The sequence below is a fragment of the Manis pentadactyla genome, chromosome 12, assembly GCF_030020395.1.
Source record: "Manis pentadactyla isolate mManPen7 chromosome 12, mManPen7.hap1, whole genome shotgun sequence".
In the NCBI taxonomy this organism is placed as follows: Eukaryota; Metazoa; Chordata; class Mammalia; order Pholidota; family Manidae; genus Manis; species Manis pentadactyla.
Window position 1 is genome coordinate 18,930,632 of NC_080030.1, and position 22,550 is coordinate 18,953,181.

Genomic DNA, 22,550 nt, shown 5'->3' on the forward strand with positions numbered 1-22,550 from the left:
GCGGCGCCGCTCCGGGGCCCGCGCGGCCCCATCCGCCGGGGCCTACTCGGCAGACGGAGGGGCGGGGGCGCTGCAGCGCCAACAGCTCCCGCGCCGACGGCTCGGGCTCCCCGCAGTGGCCTCGGGGTGCTCGGGTTGGGGGCGGGCGGCGCAGAGCCGTGGGTGGGGGGCGCGGCTGGAGGCGTGCGGCGGCGTCGAGCTCCTGGGGCGGCCGGAGGAGGGGCTCCGGGCCGGGCCCCTGGGCACCGCAGGACGCGCGGACCGAGCCGGCGCCGGGCACCAGCAATGACAAGCCGCCTGCTCACCCCTTTCCCCCGCGTACCCGCTCCGGGAGGGGGGCGGCGGGCACGCGCAAAACCCGGCCCGGAGCCGCCGCCCGGGACCGGCAGCCGCAACCTGCCCGGGCGCACAGGGGCCGGCCAGAAAACCCGGACTGGACTTTGCTTCCTTTAGCCTCCTCGAGCCCCTCTGGAAAAGCTGGGAGAGGGAAGGCGACGTGCTGGGTCCCTGCGTTGCAACAGGGAATGGGGTGGGGGTGGGGGTGGGGGGCCGGGAGGACGGGCGCCAAGAAGACCCGGAGCGGACTTTCACCGCAGTAAAGTAGAGGAAAGGCACTGAGCCGGGTGAAGGGAGAAATACAAAACCCGAGTTGGATTACACAGAGGAGACGAACGGGGGAGGAGAGCTGCGACAGGGCCGAAGGCACCCAGGGTCGGCAAATTTTGTGCCGGATTCTTCCTCGGGAGACGGAGTAATGCGTCATGCCTAATGCAGTGGCAACAAGCAAGACATGGCCTAGAGTTTCGGGACCTGGGGTGGCAGGGGGCTCCGGAAGGGGGCTCCTTAGAGACTGAGGCTGCCCCAGTCTTCCTGGCAGCGACGTGTAAGGGGGAGGGGCAAAAAAAGGGCTGGACCCCGGCGTCAGTTGGTCCGGAGCGAGGGCTCCACCAAAGCGGGCAGGTAGAAGCGGCTTCAGGATCCAGGGGCGAAGCGAAGGGAACGCACTGAGGCAGCCGCTACCCTGGGAGACCAGACCTACAATCAGACGCGAGGGCGGGACGCAAAGCCAGGACTGGAGTCCGCGGGACGGGACGAGACCCCAGCCGAAGGTCCCGGGCAACCGGACGAGGGCTCGAGCTGACCGGGCGGCAGGAGCGGGGAGGGAGTGCTAGGGAGAGGTTAGTATCTATAAACTCCTCAAACGTCTCACTTTGGAAGGTGTGGGGGTCTGGGGAAGAAAGAAAAAATTGAATTTTAGGTACTCAGCAAGAGCAAAAACCCGGTGTGGATTTCCACAGCCTTGCAACTGCACTGCCGCTGGTGGACTTGAAGTAGGGCAAGGAACAGAGCGGGTTCCTAGGCATCTAGCCGAGTGAGGCGAGGGGCAGGTTTCAGGCTGGGGCTGCAGAGGGAGCCCCGCAGCCCCCTTCCAGGGCTGGGAAGGCAGTCCGACCTGGCTTGGATCCCCGGAGCCAGAACTGTGACTGCCAAGACCCATAATGGGGGCTATAAAACCAGGCCCCAGGCCAAAAATAGGCACCTCAGCAGAATAGACAACTCAAGTGCCGATTGGGGGCTAGGGAAAAAGGGATGGGGGGTGGGCTACAGGAAGGTCCTGAGAGGCAAAATACGGTTAGGACCTCAGGAGACCGGACCTGGAAGGTAGGCTGCTGGCTCCATTCTATGAAAGATGGGCGCAATTCTGAGACTGATGGATGGGAGGAGCAAATCCCTGGCTTGGATTCTTGGGGAAGGACGCCTAAATAGTAAAGCAGCCAGCTCCTGCAAAGTCCAAAGGCAGAGCTGAATCTTGGCAGACCCAGAGTGGTCAGTGAGGTGTGGAAGCAGGGGTAGGGAGATGGGGGCTAGTACAGATAAATCTGGATCTGGATTATAGAGGAAGGGGACAGGCAAGATGGGGAGAGAGGCTAACTCCAGTCTCTCTGTGTCCAGGGAAGAGAATGCATTGCCACCAAAGCCTGGCTTTGCAGAATGGGTGAGGTATAGGGAAGGAGTGTGGAAATACCAATAGGAGGGATTGGATGGCAAATATACAGAAGTTGGGGCCAATTTAGATGGGAAGCATATCTCAAAAAGCCTACATTGAACATCTGTAAGGAAAATAATCTGATCTCAGAGTCCTTTTGGAGAAGCATGTCCTCGTGGCTGAACTTAGGGAAAGGCAGACACCAGTCTCCCAAGTTAGTTGGCTGGGTGAACAGGGGTAACCTACTGCCCTCTCCTCCCCTGTTATGGACATCCTGCATTTCAGGACTGGGCAGGGATTCTTACACCCCAGAATCTAGGCCAAATCTGGCCTCCAGACTTTGGAGTGGAGAGGGTAGGTGAGCCATCTTTGTTTCCCCTTTATGCCAGGGGCTCCGTAGCTGCAAAGCGCCATGGGCTTTGAATCTGGGTGGCCAGGCCCTATAGCTGGATCTGAAGGACCAAATTCCAAAGACATAGAGGTTGGTGGTTGCAAAACGGAGCCCATCCGTTTGGTTGACTGCTGATCAGATTGGTTATGGGGTGGGGGTATCCCACCTCTCCACGCCTCAATTTCCCACCTTGAGATATATTGACAGCACTTGGTAGGACCCATGGTAGACTTTGGGGTGCTGGGAAATGGGGGTAGTGCCTCGAGGGCAACCAGGATATCCTCCCCCCATATCCAGAAATCCAGCAGGATTGAAAGGAAAGATTGTGCAGCCCGGGGGAAACTGAGCACCTCGGGAGCCCTCTGGCTCCAAGTCTCCTCCCACTACCCCAGCCCTGGGCCCTGAGCAACCCACCCTTCTCCCCCTGTGGAGCGACCCTAAGAACTTATAAGCTTGCCTAGGAGGTGCTTCTAACATGCATTCTCCAGAAGCTCCGAGAAGGGATGGATTTTACTTATATGAGAGGAAGGAAAGGCATGCTTTAAGGGACCCCCGGTTCATTTTGGAAAAATCCCTGCCAGGATCACAGCTTCAGCCCCTCTTGCTTCTCCCAGTGCCTGCCCGGGTCAGCGGAGCGTCCCTGGTCTCAGCGGGATAGCTTCGCCAGCTCCATTCCATCCAGTTATTCTCGAACCCGCTGGCTAAGGGCCCAGATGGCAAAGGATGGGAAGAGGCTGGGGACGCGAAGAAGCCCTGGCGCCCCCAGACACCCTACTCCGACCCTCGGCTGCGCAGCCGCAGCGGAGGCCGAGTCAGCCGCCGGACTCGATTCCCGACGCGATCGCGCGCGCGCAGTCTCGTCCGGGCGCTGGCTGCCTCGCGCCCCCGAACGCCCTACTTCTTACTTACGGAGCGCTCCTCGCCTCGCGCACCCTACTTTGCGCCTCTGGACTCCCCCGTGGGTGCCTAGGATACCCCACGTTCTGTGTACCCCACCTTCTGTGCACCCCGTACCAGAAAAAACCCACACCTAGGGTGTCCTGAACCTACGGCACCCCACGTTCTGATCCTCCCAGATGTTGCGTGCATCTACCTGCTGCGCACCTAGCACCTCCGGCACCTGGGCTTCAGACACAGGTAGGCCCACCTGTGCCCTCCGTGTGCTGTGCCTGCTGATCCAGTCGCCTACGCCGAGCCTCCAGGGTGCCGTGCTCTTCCCTCTGTCCCAGGTGCTCGGCATCCTCAGGCCTAGACCCCTCACCCCGGGTGCCCTGCCTCAGGCTCCGCAGGCCCTGTGTGCAGGGCCAGTCCCTGTAATAAGTGGGGGTGGTGGGAATGCGGACAGAAAATGGGAATAAATCACATTCCTGGACTGGGGAAACAAGCCAACTCTCAGACCTCAACTGCCCACCAGGTGTCTGTGGTCCGGCTTTTCCTAGAGCCCACTCCACACACGACTGCACAACCCTGAGCAATCCGTTCATGTATTAGCTCCTTTTTAATCCTTATACAGAGTACCCCGTACATGCCCTTAGTGCAGGTGCGGTGCTAGGCATTAAGGATACCCTGGTGCCCCCAGAACAGCACTGGAAGCCCTCTCAGGGGCATCCTGGTTCTTGACACAGAAGGCATGATGGAATTAGCACTGGAAAGTAAGCAAGATGCCAGGGAAGCGGATGGTGAACCTGTCTGAGTCTTGAGTGGTATGTGGGTAGAGTTCTGTGTGCCCCTGGCCCTCCTAGAGGCACCTTGTACCCCATCTTGGACAATGTCTGAGCCCCATCCCATCCTATGCCCTCATGCAAGGTAAGGAAGTCTCAGAATCGGGCTGGTAGGATAGGGTAGGGGTGGGGATTAATTCCAACTGCTGCCTTAGGTGAAGGAACCAGTTAGTCAACAAACATTTATTAAGCATGTCCTGTGTGCCAGTCTCTGTGCTAGGTGCTGGGCACACAGCAGTGAACAAGGCAGATGAGATTCTCTGTTCTTGAGGCTGACATTCTAATCAGAAAGACAAATGAGAAATCAGACAAAAGATGTAGGACATCAGATGATGGTAAGTGCTGTAGAGAAAATTAAGGGAGACCGAGGCAGTGGTGATGGCTGCAGTTTTAGACAGGGGAAGTTGGGAAAGCATTCCCTGAGAAGGTGTTATTTGGATAAAAACTTGAGATGAGGGAGGAGTCATGGGAGGATCTGGGGGAAGGGCGTTCCAGGTGGAAGGAACAGCCTGTGCAAAGGTCCTGAGGCAAAAACAATGCTGGGTGTTCATAGGATCCATGAGGGGGCCTGTGTAGCTGAGGGGAGTCAGTGAGGGGGAAAGAAGGAGGAGGTGAGGGCAAGGAGGTGACAGGGCAGACTGAGCTGGCCTAGTGGGCTGCAGGGAGAACTCTGATTTTTGCTTGGAGCAAGGTAGGAGCGATGGAAGTTTCTGAGCAGAGGAGGGAGGTGCCTTGACTCAGATTCACAGGTGTCCCGTGGCTGCTGCTGGTGGGCTGGGGGCAGATGGTGGGGGACAAGACCAGCAACTAGGAGACCAGTAGAGTTGGAGGTGACTGCACTAGTCTGATCCATGGGCGATGCTGGAAGTAGGACGAGAGGTGACAGTGGATTCTGGGTGGCCTGAGGGAAAAGGGAAAAACTCAGGAGTACTGATGCTGTCTTTGTGTTGAAGACTTCAACATTTTGTTCATTATGGATTTCTTCTGCATGAATTTTTTTTTTTAATATTGCATTAAAGGATGATTTAATGGCTGAGGGTTTTTTTTGTTTTACCTCACCGTGGTCCTGACCCTGGTTCCAGGCCCAGTTCTGGAAGCCTAGGATATGATGGCGAATAAGAGACACAAAGTTATTGTCTTCCTGGAGCTTACATTTTACTGGGGAGGCTGATGATTGATGAGTAGCAAGAAGAAAACTTCAAGAGGGTGATAAATGCTGTGAAGGAAAAACAATGAGGAAGCATGCAGCTGGGTATAGGTGAGTGTGACTAAGGCTAAGGTGTCTCTCTGAGGAGCCCTGAAAGCTGAGAAGGAGCCTATCCTGTGCCATCCAAGAAAAGGGAACAGCAAGTACAAAGGTCCTGTGGTTGGAACTGGCAGGACTATTTGAAAAGCACAAAGGGCCAGCATGGTGGGACCATCAGGCACAGCCTCAGAGGCCGTGGGGAGGGTTTGGACTAGATTCTCAGTGCCTGGGGGTGGAGGGGAAGGGTTATGAGCAGGGGGATGGCATGTTCTCATTTGAATGTTTAACAGGTTATGAAGGCAGGTCCTCAGTAAATACAGCAGGAAATTACTGTGTGATCCAGCAAGTCCACTCCTAGGTATGTACCTAAAAGAATTGCAAACGGGTGCCCAAATAGATTCTTGTACACCAGTGTTCACAGCAGCATTCTTCACACGAACTAGAAGATGGAAACAACACAAATGTACATCGATGGGTGAACTGATAAGCAAGAGTATCTTATTCATCCATAAGAAGAAATGAGTCCTGCTACAGGCTACAACGTGGATGAACCTTGAAGACGCTATGCTGAGTGAAAGAAGCCAGACATAGAAGGCCAGATATTCCACTTATATGAACCGTCCAATAATGGGTAAATGCATAGAGGCAGATCAGATTAGGGGTTGCCAGGTGCTTGGGGAGGGGGAATGGGGAGTGACTGCTTATGCAGATGAGTTTCCTTTGGGATGATGAAAACATCTGGGGACTCAGTAGAGTTGGTGGTTGCCCAACACTGAGAATGTACTCAATGCCACTGCATTGTTCACCCTAAAATAGTGGTTACTTTTATACTATGTGAATTTTATCTCAATTAAAACAAAATTAAAGGGGGCATTTGAGAGAGGGCTGGGAGACTGGGGAGGTGGCCACCACCATCAATCCAGGTGAGAGGTGATGGAGGTCAGATTTGAGGCATATCCTAGACTAAGACCAACAAGACTACTTAACTTTTGCATTCCCCATCAGGATTGCTCAAATGTCACCTCTTGACCACACAATTGAAAACTGCAAACACTTCCAGAAAGCGAGAGTCCAGGAAGCCAACCCAGTCCAGACAGGACTGGTGATGGATTTCCAGTTAGGCATCAACGGGGAAAGGCGCCCAATTGGGCTGCGCTTCCCTCCCCAGCCGCTAGAGGCCGCTGTCCCGCTGCTCTGAGGCAACCAGGTGAGGAGGCCCCGCCCCTTCCCACAGGTGCTCGGGAGGCCCGCAGGGCCAAGGGAGGAGAGCTGAGAGGGCCAGGGGACAGAGTGAGGGTTTAAAGGAGAGAGCTGAGCATGTCTGAGTTAGGGACTGCTGAGAGGAAGGAGAGAGAAAAAGCCACAGGAAGTTTGGAGGTGAGAAGAGAAGGAGACAGCAGAGTGCAGGCGTGAGGCAGGGAGAGCAGGGGGCCTGGCCAATAGCGGAGTTGGGAGGAAACCACCCGGGGCATGGTGTGCAACGTTGGGGGAGAGAGACAGGTGAGCAGGTGAGGAGTCAGGGAAGAATCCTGGAGGTGAAGAATGACCTTGGGAACTTGACAGGTACATCTGGGCTGGTTGGGGGTGGGCCTGGCCTGTGGGGAGTTAAGGACCCCAGGAAGGGGCTGTGCACTTTGCCAGCCTTGGCTGGTATGGATGTGGGGTGGAGGGAATCTCAGGCCCTGACCCCTTGGGCCAGCAATGGAGAAAGAGCTTCTGTGGAGTGAGGCGGGAATGCCAACCTCATCCTTGGAGCCTGGCTGCTTCTGCAGAAGATATGGCCAGGCAAGGGGTTTGTTCAACCTGGCCAGAGTGCTTGCCCTCTGTCTGCATCATGCCCCATGCCCCATGGCCAGTGTTCACTGTGCATTGAGCTGGGTGGGGGCAAATGCCAGTGAAGGAGACACATGTAGTCCTGGCTGGCCAGGAGCTGGCAAGGACTTGTCAGTGTTAGTGTGGGGGGTGGAAGACAGGTAGGAACTGTGGGATAGTACACCTGGGGGGCCCTCCCCAGTCAGGGGTTCCCAGAGAAGCCTGCCCAAGGGAAGTGACCCATAAGCAGAGAGCATGAACCTGCAGTCTGAAAGACAGAAGACCCTGGACCTTCTAGTGGTCTGGGCAGAGAGGAGGTTCTGAGGATATTGCCAAGAAATAGGCCCACAGGGTTTAGGCTGCAGTAGGGTAATAGGGAGTGGTGGGCCTGAGGCTTGTCTGAAGGGGCTGAAGTCTCGGTGAGACAGTGGAACTGGAAGGTGAGAAGAGAGCTGAGGGTCCCCTAGAGGTCAAGGTCAGGGCCACAGGAAGGTACAAAGTGACCCCCAACCTTGCATGGGCCCAGAGCAGGAGCTGCAAAGCCAAATGGCACCCAGGGTGCAAAAACGTAGGAATGGGGCAGGTGTCAGGCAGCGAGGAGGGAGGGTGGCAGCTGTGGGGAGCTGGAAATGCGCCCTCCTTTCAATCGGGTAGCTGCTTGCTACTACTCAGCTCCAGCTGAGGGCTACCACGTGGGAAGTCAGGCTCCGAATTGCCAGGATGGATTCTTCAAGAAAAGCCAGAAGTCAGGATTTTTGAGCAAAATTCCCTGAGCTTTGACTATCAGACACTGATGTACTAATGTTAAATTGCTCCCACCCAGTAATTCCATCCCTGAATTTATTTCCAATGAGAACAGGCCCCATTATGCCCCCTCAAAAAACAGGGACATGGATGTTCACAGCAGCTTCACTCATTACCACCAGATGCTGGACACTGACCAAGTGACCAGGGACTGGCAAATGGAAACTAACTTGGAGTGTATTCCCACAATGGGATACAACACATCAATGAAAAAGAACAAATCATGAATGCATGTCCAGTACTGTGCATGATGCAATCTGAAGATACTGTTGAGCAAGAGCAGAAGACACGAAAATGATACCCTGCCCGACCCCATTCCCATGACCTTCGAAGCAGGCAGAAGTGACCTGTGGCATCAGGGGAACCCAAGTTTTCCTGACTGGACCATTGACATTTGGGGCTGGTTGATTCTTTGCTGTGGGGGATGGTCCTGTACATTGGAGGGAAACCTCCCTGGTCTCTCCCCATGAGATACCAGTAGCGTATCCCCAGTTGTGACAAATGTCCCTTTGGTGGGGGCACAGTCACCTTTAGGTGAGGACTCTGGGAAAGTGATACTTCACGGCAGGACACTTACTGGAAAGTGGTCCTGGAATATTCTTTATCTGGAGCTCGGTGGTAGTGACACGGGAGAACATATTTTTAAAATTCAGAGCTGTATTCTTAAGAGGTATGTGCTTTACAATAAAAGAGTTAACCCTCCAGCATGCGTGACCCTTGAAAATATGCCAAGGGAAAGAAGCCAGACACAAAAGGCCCCAGATTGCCTGGCTCCATTTATATGAAATGTCCAGAACAGGCAAATCCGTAGAGACAGAAAGCAGGTCCATGGTTACCAGAGGCTGGGCGAGAGGGGTGGGGAGTGATTGCTCCTGGGGACTGGGTCTCCTCTGGGGTGATGGAAATGTTCTGGAATTAGATACCGTATTAGTTGCACAACACTTGGAATATGCAAAAATGCACCGAATCTGTAAACTTAAAAATGGCTAATCTTCTGTTCCATGAATTATGCCTCAAAAAGGAATTATGAAGAAGAAAGTTAGCCCACACAGGCTGTATGAGACATGATAGGTCCCTGGGGCCATCTTGGCCATTTTGCAATGGAGAGAAGGGCCAATGGGAAGATGAGACATCACCATCACCATCCTGGAGAAAGTGCAGAGCCAGAGCTGTGGGCATTCTGGGTGAGGTCAGGCTGAGGCGACTCGGAGGCAAAAAAAAAAAGTATGTCTCGGCTCAGGGGAGCGCTCCCTCTTAACCCAACCTGTCAGCCCTGGAAAGAAATCAGCTGGCAGGTCAGAGGCCAGCCACGAACTGTTGAAGGGAGTGCAGAGCTCTGACGTGTGGAAGAGAAATGACAACCACTCACCCAGCCCCAGGCTGCCACAGAGGAATGATAAAGTGGTGCTTGGCTTGCTGGGGTGTTCTCTGCGAGCTTGGGGGAAATTGGAGGGCTCCCGCCAGCTACCCCAGAGCCCACAGAGGACTTCCTGAGGGCCACTGGATGACATGTGGATCTCTCCCTCCCTCCTGGCCCGAGACCCTCCCCCGCCACTGCGGGCCAGGGGGCAGAGGGTGGGAGTCTAGGGTTTGGGTCTCCACTAGCTTCAAAAAATTGAATGACTGAAGAGAGAAAGCAAGCAAACAAAGACTCCAGAAAGCTGTGGGGCCTGTAGGGGACTCAGTGGTGGCCCCCGCAAGATGACCGTGTTGGAACCTGTGAATGGAACCTTATTTGGAAAAAGGGTCTTTGCCAATGTAATTAAGGATTTTGTGGTGAGATCAGACTGGTTTAGGGTGTGCCTTAAATCCAATGACAAGAGGGGGTGAAGCCAGAGGAGAAGGCCATGTAAAGACAGAGGCAGGAGCACTGTGGCCATAAGCCAATAGCCACCAGACGGGAGCCTCCTTCCCTAGATGGGTCTGAGGGGACTCAGCCCCGCCACCACCCTGACATCAGCTTCTGGTCCCCAGACTGTGAAGGAATCAATTTATTGTTTTAAGCAACCCTGTCGGTGATACTTTGTTACAAAAGCTCTAGGAAACTGAACACAAGCCCTGATACTCAATTTCACAAACATTTATGATGCCCCTGCAGGGGCTTGTGGGACAGCTGGGGAGGCAAACACAGGAACTAATCCTTCCAATATGCTGGCATCACCGTTAATGCAGGAGAGCATCGAGGGACAGATAACGCAGTGGGTGGAGGGCTGCCTGGGAACTTCACAGGACAAGGGACAACCCAGAGCCGGGCCTGGAGCACGCCTCAACCTATAGGACACAGCAGGGAATAGAAACACCAAACAGCCAAGTGAAGAAGACCAACCTCATCCGCAATGGTGCGGGGAACCTGCAGCTTCAGTGTTAGGGAGACAACATGGAATGGTGGGGACTGTGGCAAAACATAATGATTATTAACATTTATCAGCACTTGCTAAGCCCTTTCCTTATACAGTATTAACTTGTTTAATCCTCACATCAACTCTAGAAGAGGGTATTACCATTATCCCCATTTACCAGGTGGGTTGACTGAAGCACAGGGATTTATAAAGTGTGGACAGATGTAGGGAACCATAAGGACTAATGCCACTCCTTGGGCTCATGAAAGTGGGGAGTTGTTAGCACCCCTAGGTCTAATCGGGGAGAGAAGGGAGCAGTTGTCAGAACCTGGGGACACTGCAGGCTAGGTGGATAGCCAGGACCCGTGGCCTCTGACAGGGATGCACCTGGCAGCTGGCTCACAGGGATGACGGGGCAAGGGGCTGAACTGGGGAGTAAATACCCACCACACACCCGCCCTCTGCAGGGGTCTTCAATGGCTGGACCCAACCCAAGGCGGAGGATCTGGTTGCTCATTGGTGGGGTCCACACAGCCCAGCCTCCCAGGACACCAGGCTAGGTGGAGAAGCAAGGAAATCACTCCAGGTGGGCAAGTGGAAGATTCCAGAAAATGAAGGTTGAGTGAGTCCAACCCAGGCAATCTGGGTCCAGAGTCCCCTTAACCACTCACCACATGAGAACTGGCAATCCTGCCTTCTTTCTTCTGGGGGGACCGCCCTGTGGCATGCCAGAGTGCCACCCCCTGCTGGAAGTGTGGTCTCAGCTTTTCAGAGGCTGTGTCTTTTGATGGAAGGCAAGGAATCCAGATTTTTATGCAATAGTCGCCTAGTATCTAAAAGCTGGCAACTTGTTAGAATTTTTCAAAACCATGCCTGGGCCAAACAAATCACACAGGTGGACGGGATTGGCCTCTGGGTGTCAAATTCCCAGGCTCAGGAGGGGGATGTCTAGGAGGGCATCCAGGTGCAGAACTGTGTGCAGAGAGGTGGCAGGGCAAAGCATTATGGGTAAGATGGGGACCAGGGCTCGGCTGATGGGTTTGGCTAGAAAGGGTCTGTGGTCCAGGTGCTGGGTGATGACACCGAAGAGATATTTTGGGTCTAGATTGGGAAGGACCACTGGAGCCACACTGACAGGTTTCAGCTTTGAATCAAAGGAGAGAAGCCACCAATAGCTTTAAAACAGCTGAATGACTCAGTAATGTTCATCTCCATCCCCCAACCAAAGATGGCTGTGGATCAGCCTTTCTTTGAGTGTGGAAAGCCCATGGATGCATAAATGGGTGAAACGGAACAGCCCCCTGCTTCTAGGGTGCTCACAGCTCGGTGGGGAGGACAGAGGCATAAATAAAGTCTTAGGATGCACGGGGTAGTGGTGGGTTAGCCCATGTCTGTGGATATTTGAGCAACTGCTGTCTGTTCCCCACTAGGGATGAAGGGCCAGGACTCGGCCCTGCCTTGGAGGAAAGGGCCAATGAATGAGGGAGGAAATAAAGGGAGTGGAAAATCCCAAGTGGTGATAAGAAAATGCAAAAATTAAAAGGTGATTGAGGAAGGGGCTGAGATTAGGCAACCCACCGGACGCAGAGCAGGCAGCAGGCAGGGGGTCTCAGTGGGGCCCAAGCCGTCCCTCCTCTCCTGAGGCCAAGCAGCCTGTCTGTCATCTTCCTCACCAGTCACTCTCATTAAACCACCAAGAACAAACCCATGGGCTGACATGGATTCCTGACTTGAGCCCCAGCAGGGCGAGAAAGGGGAGAGAAAACACCCATCTGTTCCCCTTCTGAGGGAACACAATTCTTCACCCAGTGCTTAAACCCCGAGCTTCTCCCATTTCCTCTCCGCAGCCAGCAGCCGTGGTGACGTGACATAAATCGTTGCAAATGGGTTTTCCCGCCAGTAGCGGTGTTGTTTTAATAATGGTGCATTTTCTGCTCCAGGAAAAAGTATTTGGTAGAAAAACTGGGGATAGATTGCTCATTCCGTGTGTGTGTGTGTGTGTGTGTGTGTGTGTGTGTGTGTGTGTGTGTGTGTGTGTACGGTATGCCTTCATCTCAGAGAAGATTCCAGAACATCCTGCTTAGACACCAAGTGACCTGTCTTGTTGGGTGATGTTGGTCTGAGGCCCAAAGCATCCCCATTATCTGGACAAAGGAATTCATCCAGAAACCTTCCAGTCACATTTATTGAGCACCTACTATGTGCTGTGCCTGAGCTAGGTTGCAAAGGGATACTGGTCTCTCAGGCACCTGCCCTCCCCAGGCTTACATTCTAGAAAGTGGGAATGCAGTGTTAAAAATAATTGTGCAAAACTATGTAATTACAATTATGGGAACCAAGGAACCCTCCAGATAAACCGAATGGTCAGACAGACAGAGTTGCTGTAGAGGAAGCCGTCTGAGTGGAGGGAGCTTCCTGGACAGACATCTGGAGGTTTGAGAGGATGTGGGACAGGCTGAAACCTAGGACAAAAGTCAAGGGACCCACAACAACAAATGTTGGCGAGGTTGTGGAGAAAGGGGAATCTTCCTACACTGCTGATGGGAATGTAAATTAGTTCAATCATTGTGGAAAGCAGTATGGAGGTTCCTCAAAAAGCTCAGAATAGGCATACCATTTGACCCAGGAATTCCACTTCTAGGAATTTACCCTAAGAATGCAGCAGCTCAGTTTGAAAAAGACAGATGCACCCCTATGTTTATCGCAGCACTATTTACAATAGCCAAGAAATGGAAGCAACCCAAGTGTCCATCAGGAGATGAATGGATATAGAAGATGTGGTACATATACACAATGGAATATTTTTCAGCCATATGAAGAAAACAAATCCTACCATTTGCAACAACATGGATGGAGCTAGAGGGTATTATACTCAGTGAAATAAGCCAGGCAGAGAAAGACAAGTATCAAATGATTTCACTCATCTGTGGAGTATAAGAACAAAGAAAAACTGAAGGAACAAAACAGCAGAATCACAGAACCCAAGAATGGACTAACGGTTACCAAAGGGAAAGGGACTGGGGAGGAGGGGTGGGAAGGGAGGGATAAGGGGGCGGGAAAGAAAGGGGGCATTATGATTAACATGTATAGTGCATGGGGGGCACGGGGAGGGCTGTGCAACACAGTGAAGACAAGTAGTGATTCTACAGCATCTTACTACACTGATGGAGTGACCGTAATGGGGTGTGTGGGGGGGACTTGGTGAAGGGGGGAACCTAGTAAGCATAATGTTCTTCATGTAATTGTAGATTAATGATAAAAAAATTTAAAAAAAAGTCAAGGGACCCAGTGTAGAAAAGGGGCCAGGTGGGGTGCCGAGGAATAACGTGTGTCTTGGGCCTGAGTTCCGAGATCCTGGGGGCTTTCACCCTATTTCTGGGGAACCTCCTGTATTGACAGAGGGCCATGAGAGCCTATGCATATTCAGTCTCAAGGTCAGTGACAGTCTTTATTTTGCTGATTCAGAAACAGCACCACTGGGAGGTCACTTTGCTTACCAAGGTCACCCTCCCATCCCTTCCTGTCCTCAACCCTGTTCCTTTCCTCCCTGTGAACGGTAGCCCCTAAAAAGATATGTCCGCATCCTCACCACCAGAACCAGGGACTGTGCCCTTGTTTGGAAAAGGGTCTTTGCAAAATGTCATTAAGTTAAAAATCTCAGGATGAGATCATCCTGAATTACACACATGGGCCCGACACCCAGTGAGTGTCCTTAGAGGGAACAGAAAGAAGACACGAGAGGCAGAAAACTGTCCCATGAAGAGGAGAGGCAGAAATCGGAGGGCTGCAGCCACAAGCCAAGAACTGCCAGAAGCTGGAAAAGAGGAGGAATCATCCGCCCCTAGAATCTCCAGAGGGCCTCCTTAATTTCTGCCCAGTGTTACTAATTTTGGATTTCTGGCCTCCAGAACAGAGAGGATACATTTCTGTGGGGGTTTTGTTTTGTCTTGTTTTTGTTTTGTTTTCAGTTCTTCTGAAGAATAGCACCCAGTGTGGGGCTATTTGTTACCACAGCCGGGAAACTTGTACGTTCCCTTTCCCAGCAAGGCGCTCCAAGATGGTCCTTCCTCTGCAGGGCTGCTGCTTTCCTCTGATCCTCTGTCCATCCCAGCCAGGGAAGGGCTCCATTCAGCCACTTCTGATGGTCTTGCCTCAGCCTCCTAGACCCTAGGCTCCCCCAAGTTTCCCTCCCACCTTCCTGGCTGCCCTTTCTCTGTGTCCTCTGCTGACTCCTCCTCATCCCCTGACCTTAATGAAGAGCTTCTTCTTCTCTCCTGCATCTAAACTCACCAGCTGGGGCCTCTCTGTGGACTTGTCAATGACACCAGCAGCTGGGACCTCTCTGTGGACCTTCTGCTGTCCCCCATGCCACCCTGTGGTCTCCACTTGGAAGCCTGGTGGGCATGCCCAAGAAGCATATCTGAGACAGAATTCCTTTTTTTTTTTAAATTAAAGTATCATTGATATACAATCTTATGTTGGTTTCAAATATACAGCACAGTGGTTCAACAGTTACCATATTATTAAATCCTTACCCCCTCTAGTGTGGACACTACCTATCAATGTAGTAACATGTTACAGAATCATTAACTGTATTCTCCGTGCTGTACTACGTCCCTGTGACCAATTTAATATTGTGATTGCAGATTATTGTGCCCCTTTATCCCCTCCCGCTTGGTAACCGCTAGTCCCTTCTCAGTGTCTGTGAGTCTACTGCTATGTTGTTTCTTCTGTTTTGTTTTGTTTTTATATGCCACAAATGAGTGATATCATTTTGTACTTGTCTTTCTCCACCTGGCTAATTTCACTGAGCATAATACCCTCTAGCTCCACCCCTATTGTAACAAATGGCAGGATTTCTTTTCTATTATTGGCTGAATAATATTCCATTGTGTATATGTACCACATCTTCTTTATCCATTCATCTACTGATGGACATTTAGGTTGCTTCCATATCTTGACTACTGCAAATAGTGCAGTGATAAACACAGGGGTACATATGTCTTTTGGAATCAGGGGCTTCATTTTTTTCAGGTAAATTCCTAGGAGTGGAATTCCTGGGTCAAATGGTATTTTTATTTTTAGTTTTTTGAGGAACCTCCATACTGCTTTCCACAATGGTTGCACCAATTTACATTCCCACCAACAGTGTAGGAGTGTTCCCCTTTCTCCGCATCCTTGTCAGCACTTGTTATTTCTTGTCTTTTCGATGCTGGCCATCCTGACTGGTGTGAGGTAATATCTCATTGTGGTGTTAATTTGCATTTCCCTGATGATTAGTGATGTGGAGCATCTTTTCATGTGTCTGTTGGCCGTTTATATTTCTTCTTTGGAGAAGTGTCTGTGTGGGATTAATATATTAATCAAGTATGAAATCAAATGTATAATCATACATGACTTGATTATTTTTCCTGTAATTCCTGATACGTGATCAAGAACGGAACAAACAGGACCAGAACAGTTTCTGTGACACAACTGCCCTTACTATTGTTTCAATACCATGTAAGACGTCACGCCCCAGGAGACTGGAGACTGCTGAGGATTAAGTTTAGTTAGTTAATGATTGTGTATTAAGCCCCCCGCCCCACAGAATTCTATTGTTGTTAACATTTATTTGCTCAATGAATGCGAAGGGTGCCCTCTCAGCACCACTCTTGTGCTGTTAAGCCTCGAGTCCCCAGGCTGGTCCTTTCAGGTCTTCGATATCTCATCGCATCTCCTCCCTTATCTGTGGGTCAGAAGCAGGGAGGCACCGACGTGTCTGTTCAGGTCCTCTGCCCATTTCTAATTGGATTATTTGTTTTTTGGATGTTGAGGTGTAAGAGTTCTTTATATATTTTGGATGTTAACCCCTTATCAGATGAGTCATTTATGAATATATTCTCCCATACTGTAGGATGGCTTCTTGTTCTGCTGATGGTGTCCTTTGTGGTACAGAAGGCTTTTAATTTGATGTAGTCCCACTTGTTCATTTTTTATTTTGTTTCCCTTGCCTGAGGAGATGTGTTCAGGAAAAAGTTGCTCATGCTTATATTCAAGAGATTCTTGTCTATGTTTTCTTCTAAGAGAGTTTTATGGTTTCATGGCTTAATTCAGGTCTTTGATCCATTTCGAGTTTATTTTTGTGTATGGGTTAGACAATAATCCAGTTTCATTCTCTTATATGCAGCTGTCCAGTTTTCCCAATACCAGTTGTTGAAGAGGCTGTCTTTCCCTCACTGTATATTTATGGCTCTTTTACCATATATTAACTGACCATATATGTGTGGGTTTATATTTGGGCTCTCTATTCTGTTACATTGATCTATGGGTCTTGTTCTCTGTGCCAGTACCAAATTGTGAAACAGAATTCTTGACTCCACCACTCGCCCCAGATCAGCGCCTCCCCCATCTTCCCTATGGCACCCCTGCTGTTCTCCATTGGTGTAGTGGGTGGAAAATAGTCTCCCCCAAATCTATGTTCACCTGAAACCTCAGAATGTGGCCTTATTTGGAAATACGGTCTTTGTGATGTCATTAGTGAAGGACCCTGACATGATATCATACTGGATCTAGGGTGAGCTCTCAATCCAATGACAAGATATGTCCTTCTAAGAGGAAGAAAGGACACATGGAGACAGAGGCAGAAATTGGAGTGATGTAGCTACAAGCTGAGGAACACCAAGGATTGCCAGCAACCAACAGCAGCCAGGAGAGAAGCAAGGAAGGATTCTCCCTACAGCCTTCAGAGGGAGCATGGTCCTGCTGACACCTTGATTTTGGACTTCTGTTTCCAGAACCATGTGACAATATACTTCTGTTGTTTTAAGCCATCGAGTTTGTGGTAATTTATTGCAGCAACGCTAGGAAATGAACACAGTTGGGTTCCCCAGAAGTCCACCCTGAGACACCCCAATCTGAGCACAAGTCGTTTACCTGGGAGGCAGTCACAGGAAGCCCTAGGGGAGGAGAGGGGGGACAGGAGAGGAAGGGCAGCCGGTAAAGAGTGAGCTTGTGAGCAGGTATACTGGGTTATCTTGGACTTAATCCCTGTGGAGACCTCTGAGTTATCATATGTGAGGGGTCAGGGAGCTGGGTTGTTTATCCACCGACTCCCAGTCTTCGGTGGTTGAGGTTATCCTAGCAGAACTTCCGGCTACCCCTGTGCAGGCTTGACTTCCCTCTACAGCCACCAGGCAAAGATTTGCAAGTGCTGGAGGTATGAAGCCATTGGATTGATGGACAAGGCAGCCTCTCAATGGTCCCCAACGATCCCCATGCTTCCCCTTGGGTATGGATGAGGCTCCATAACTTTCTCCTAACCAACAGAATGTGGCAAAGGGGTTGGGATGTCAACTATGAGATTAGGTTACAGAAAGGCTGTGGCTTCCATTTTAGATGGTCTCTCTCACTTTCCTTTCCACTGGCTTGGAGGCAACCCAGGGCCTGGTTGTAAGCTGCCCAATGAAGAGCCATACAAGACAAGGAACTGAAGGGGGTGCCTGACCAACAGCCAGTGAGGGACTGAATCCCGTCAACAGCTAGGGAGTCAGGAGCAGATCCTCCCCAGTCCAGCCTTTGGATGAGAGTATGGTCCTGGCCACCATCTTTGTTGCCGCTCTGTGAGAGACCCTGAGCCAGAGACAGCCAGCTGAAGCAACTCCTGGATTCCTGACCCCCAGAAACTATGAAATAATAAATGCATTAGGTTTGGGGTAACTTGTTACATGGTGATAAATAACTGGAAATGCTGAGTGCCACAGGGACATGGAGGAGGGCACATAAACAGTGATTAATAAACCATCTATTGTATCACTTTAGACTCCCAACTCTCTCTTCTGTGTCATATCCAGTCCATTAGCAAACACTGTCAAGTTCAACTGTAATCTATCCTGAACTCATGTAACTCTCCCTGTCCCCCTGCACTGCCACCAGCTCATGTCAAGCTATCCTTGGCTCTCTCTTTCATTAAGGCCTCTAAAAGGCATCTCCTTCCCACTAATATCCATCCAAGGGCTTTCAAATCATAAATCAGATGCTGTCACACAGTAGGTGCTCTGTAATGATGGCATGAATGCAGGGGTTAAGTGAGGCTAGACTGGGTCTCTTTCACAACCCTTCTGGCACCTGTACTGGGAAGATAATTATATAAGGAGGGGGTAGGGAGGCCACTAGTGCTGACCTTTCAACCTCTGGAGACAGCTCTCTGGCCTTACTTCTTCCTCTGTGCACGCCCTTAGCAAGTGCTGCCTGCCCATGTGTGGGACCAACACTCATTAGGCACTTACTATATGCCCCCAACTTCTAAGTACCAGACAGGCGTTTTCTCATTTAATCCCTGAAATGAGCCAGAGCAATCCTGAGAATGGAGGACAATGAGGGAGGCATCACGATTTCTGATTTCAAACCATATCGCAAAGCTATAATCATCAAAACAGTATGATATTGGCATTTTAAAAAGACGCATAGACCAATGGAACAAAATTGAGAGCCCAGAAATAAATCATGCATATCTGGTCAACTAATATTTGACAAGGGAGCTATGAATAGTCATTAGAGAAATGACAGTCACTTCAATAAATGGTGCTGGGAAAATTGGATATTCACCTGCAAGAAAAAAATGAAACTAGACCCCTCTCTTTCGCCACTCACAAACATGAATTTGAAATTGATTAGACTTGGTTCTTGAAGTGGCTTTACAAGGTAGGTTTGTCATTGTCCCCATTGTACAATCAAGGAAACTGAGGCACAGAGCAATAAAGCCACTGCCTAAGAGTGACTCAGCCAGTCCCAGGCAGGGCTGGGATTTGGACCCAGGCAGTTGCAACACCAGTGCTGGGGCCTTCACTGAGATTCACCTCATGTCCTACTTGTTCATTCTCATTTTCCACCAGATGGGCATTTTTGAGAGCCCAGAAACCTAAGCGGTTTTCCGTCCCTTGGTTTTGTCCAGTAGGTAGTTCTGTCTTGCGCCAAAGAAAGGGCTATTCCCTGTCCTCAGGGAGGTCCCAGCCTAGCTGGGGAGACAAGGGCATCAATAAACTTAAATCCACAATGACATAGTCACCTACGCCTGCGTTGGGGGTACCTGGCACTTGTTAATTCTGCCTGGGAGATTCTGGGAGGCTGAAAGGGATTCCAGGCACGTGGAGTGATGCTGTGTCCACGGATGGAGGACCCTTGTTGTCTATCTTTGTGACCTGGGCCTGCAGAAGGTACTGAAACATACAAAGGCCAGGAGCAGGCAAATGGTCCAGGTCACATTGCTGAGGCTCCACAGGCCTTTTGCACTGCCTCTCAGCACTTCCTGTATTCATTTTCTGTGGCTGCTGTAGTAAAGTGCCAAACTGGGGGAATTAAAACAACAGAAATTTATTCCCTCGCAGTCCTGTAGGCCAAACATCCAAGATCAAGGTGTCAGCAGGGCCAGGCTCCCTCCAGAAGCTCTCAGGGAGGGTCCTTCTTTGCTTCTTCCAGCTTCTGGCAATGGTAGCTGGCAGTCCTTGGTGTTCCCTGGCTTGTAGACACATCACTCCAGTCTCTGTCTCCATTGTCACACGGCCTTCTCTAAGTGTATTTGCATCCGTTTTTTTTTTTTTTTTCCAGAATGAATGTATAATCCGGTCACATTGGTTTAGGGTTCATCCCACTTCAGTAGAACCTCATCTGAACTGAACCTTGTCTGCAAAAACCTTGTTTCCAAATAAGGTCACATTCTGAGGTATTGGGGGTTAGGGCTCCACATATCTTTAATAAGCATCTATTTATTAATTTACAAGTCACACTATGATCCTCTTATAGACAGCCTCTTGTCCTCTCTTTCTGGGCTGCACAGGGACCCAGATAAATGTATCTACTCTTCCCTTTTTTATGTTGCCGTGCCACAGCCGCAGTCTACATTCTGTTAACTAAAAACAAAGAAAAAGCCAAAAATGGTGACCCTGTCCTGAGCATTTTTACTAATCCAGAGAAATTCAATACCATCATCTGGGAATGCATTGGGCTGTAAGCACCAAAATACCTGAGCTGTAGTGGCTTAAACAAAAAGGTTGCTTTTCCCTCGCCAAACAATCTGAGTTCCATATGTGGTGGAAAGCTAGATGGCTTCAGGGCCAGCACCACCCAGATTCCCCTGGTCACCTAGATGTCCTCTAGGTCACTTACATGATGCTCCCCACAGCAAGTTGCTGTTTTTAATCCCCATTTTATAGGTGAAGCAACTGAGGTTCAGGTAGCACGTGCCCACCCTGTTCTAGCCCCTCCCCCACCCGTCCCCCAACCCAGCTGACTTCTGCTTGGGTCTCATGGGCCAGAAGTGTGTCGCTCAACCATCCCTAGAAGCCAGGCAGGCTGGAAAGCAAGTGCAGAACAAGGCACATTGCTGCTCAGTGAGCAAGTGCTATTTGCAAAGGAAGAAAACCAGAGTCAGGGTTGAAGGCAACAGTGTGTCTCCTCCAATTCTCCCTGCCTCTAAATCTAGGTCAGGTACATGAATGCTCTCCAAGTGCTAGGTGTTTTGCTCTAGGCTCAATGTGAATTATACCTGAAACCAAACAATAGCACTTATCCCACAGAATCCTCAACATCTTTGACAAACATGCTATTATCCCATCTGACAGATGAGAAAACACTCAGGTCCAGCAGGACCTCACTTTGTCATTCATTCATCAAATATTTATTGAGTACCTACTGTATGCCATGCCATGTGGGCACTGAGGATACATAAGTGAATAAAATGAATACTACCCCAAAGTATTAGCCCTCAGGAGCACTTTCATTCTAATTGGGGAGGGTACCTGGAAATAATGCAAACTATTCATTCTGGAATAACAGTGTGGAACAAGGCTGTTCTAAGGGCTGTTCACTAGGTCATCCCAATAACTGTACATGGTAGGTTTACCACCATCCCCATTTTATAAATAAGGGAACCGAGGCTCAGAGAAGTTAAGTAATCTGCCCAAGGTCACACAGCCAGTAACTGAAGCCAGGATTTGTTCCAAAGCCTGAGCTCAGGTGAGTAGTATAATGTGAGGAGGCAGTAAGACACGCCACTTGGGCTAAGGGGCAAGGAAATTTCCTTCTGTGGAGATGTCATATGAGTAGGGTCCTGAATAGGATGGAACTGTGGGAATATCCAGAAGGAACAGCCAATTTCTAGAAGGAAGCCTGGGGGTGGGAGGACATCACATGTGGCTGGGGCTCAGGGAGGGCCCCCCAACCCCTGTGCGGCTACAGGAACACTTCTAGGGGTTGTTGTACACACTTTGCATATATGACTTCCTTTCAGGAACATAAAAGTCATGACATGGGTTTTCATCATTATCCTCATTTGACAGATGTGGAAACCCAAGCTCTGAGCCAGAAGGATGTGGGGTCTGGATGTGACCCCAGGCAGTCATATCCCATTGCTCAACCCCAGGGGAAAGAGTACAGAGCAACTCCCTGCAGGCTGGGAGGGCTGCCTGGAGGAGGTGACTGTCTCCAGGACTTAAGAGAGATTGGAGGGGTTTAAGGAGGGTACTGCATGAAGACCCTCACTGAGCGTGGTGAAGGAATACTTTCCATCCTGGGGGCAGTTCTTCGAGAACACATTTCTGATTTCCAGGCACAGCTCTGCCTAACGGGAAGACAGCTACAGGAGCTTCATTAGCACCTCAGAGGCTCTAGCCGCCCCGGGGGGGATGAAAAGAGCCCCAAGAAGGAAGCCATCCTAATTTTGGCACACCTGGCAGGGGGCACAGGACCACTGAAAAGGAAGCAGCTGGGGCCGGCTAGGCAGATCCCTTCATTGTTTCAGCTGATCTGCCGTCAGGGCTTCAAATGCAAAACCAGAGTAAGGGGGAGGGGGGGTGCCACTGGCCTCTGCTCCTCCTTTAATAGACCAAAGGACCCTGGCGGCTTAGCTCTTTTTCCTAATTTAAAGATATTTTCAGGCATTTGGGAGCTCCCCTATGGTGAAGCAGGAGGTTGGAAGGGGGGGGTTGAAACAGTCATCATGTTTGCCCATGCAGGATGGGGGAGTAGGCAAAGAGGAGGGGGTCTGACGGAGGCTTGGGGCCAAGGGTGGGATCCTTGAGGGAGAAAGAGGTCAATACTGTGTTCTCGGTTCTCTTCTGCCTCAGTTTCCCATTTCTGGAATCTCATCTTGCCTTCCACAAGGTAGGACCCGTGCAGATGTACCCAAATCTCCTCCTCTGCTAAGGGAAGTGGGGGGCCCTTTGGGGCCTAGCCTGGAGGCCTTGAGTTGGGAGTCAATGGGGGTCCTGTCCCT

At 50.8% G+C, this 22,550-nt stretch overlaps 1 long non-coding RNA gene across 2 annotated transcripts; it reads left to right on the forward strand.

Moving 5' to 3' along the window:
- The first annotated feature begins 326 nt into the window (after positions 1 to 326).
- LOC118909404 (uncharacterized) lies at positions 327 to 8,791 on the forward strand. 2 transcript variants are annotated; one of them, XR_005023617.2, is made up of 4 exons: positions 327 to 1,178; positions 5,182 to 5,357; positions 5,636 to 6,908; positions 8,084 to 8,791. It is a non-coding gene; the product is annotated as an uncharacterized LOC118909404 (long non-coding RNA). The 2 variants fall into 2 exon arrangements; XR_008993128.1 differs by having other exon boundaries at positions 5,636 to 5,976; positions 8,084 to 8,788.
- Positions 8,792 to 22,550: the final 13,759 nt, after the last annotated feature.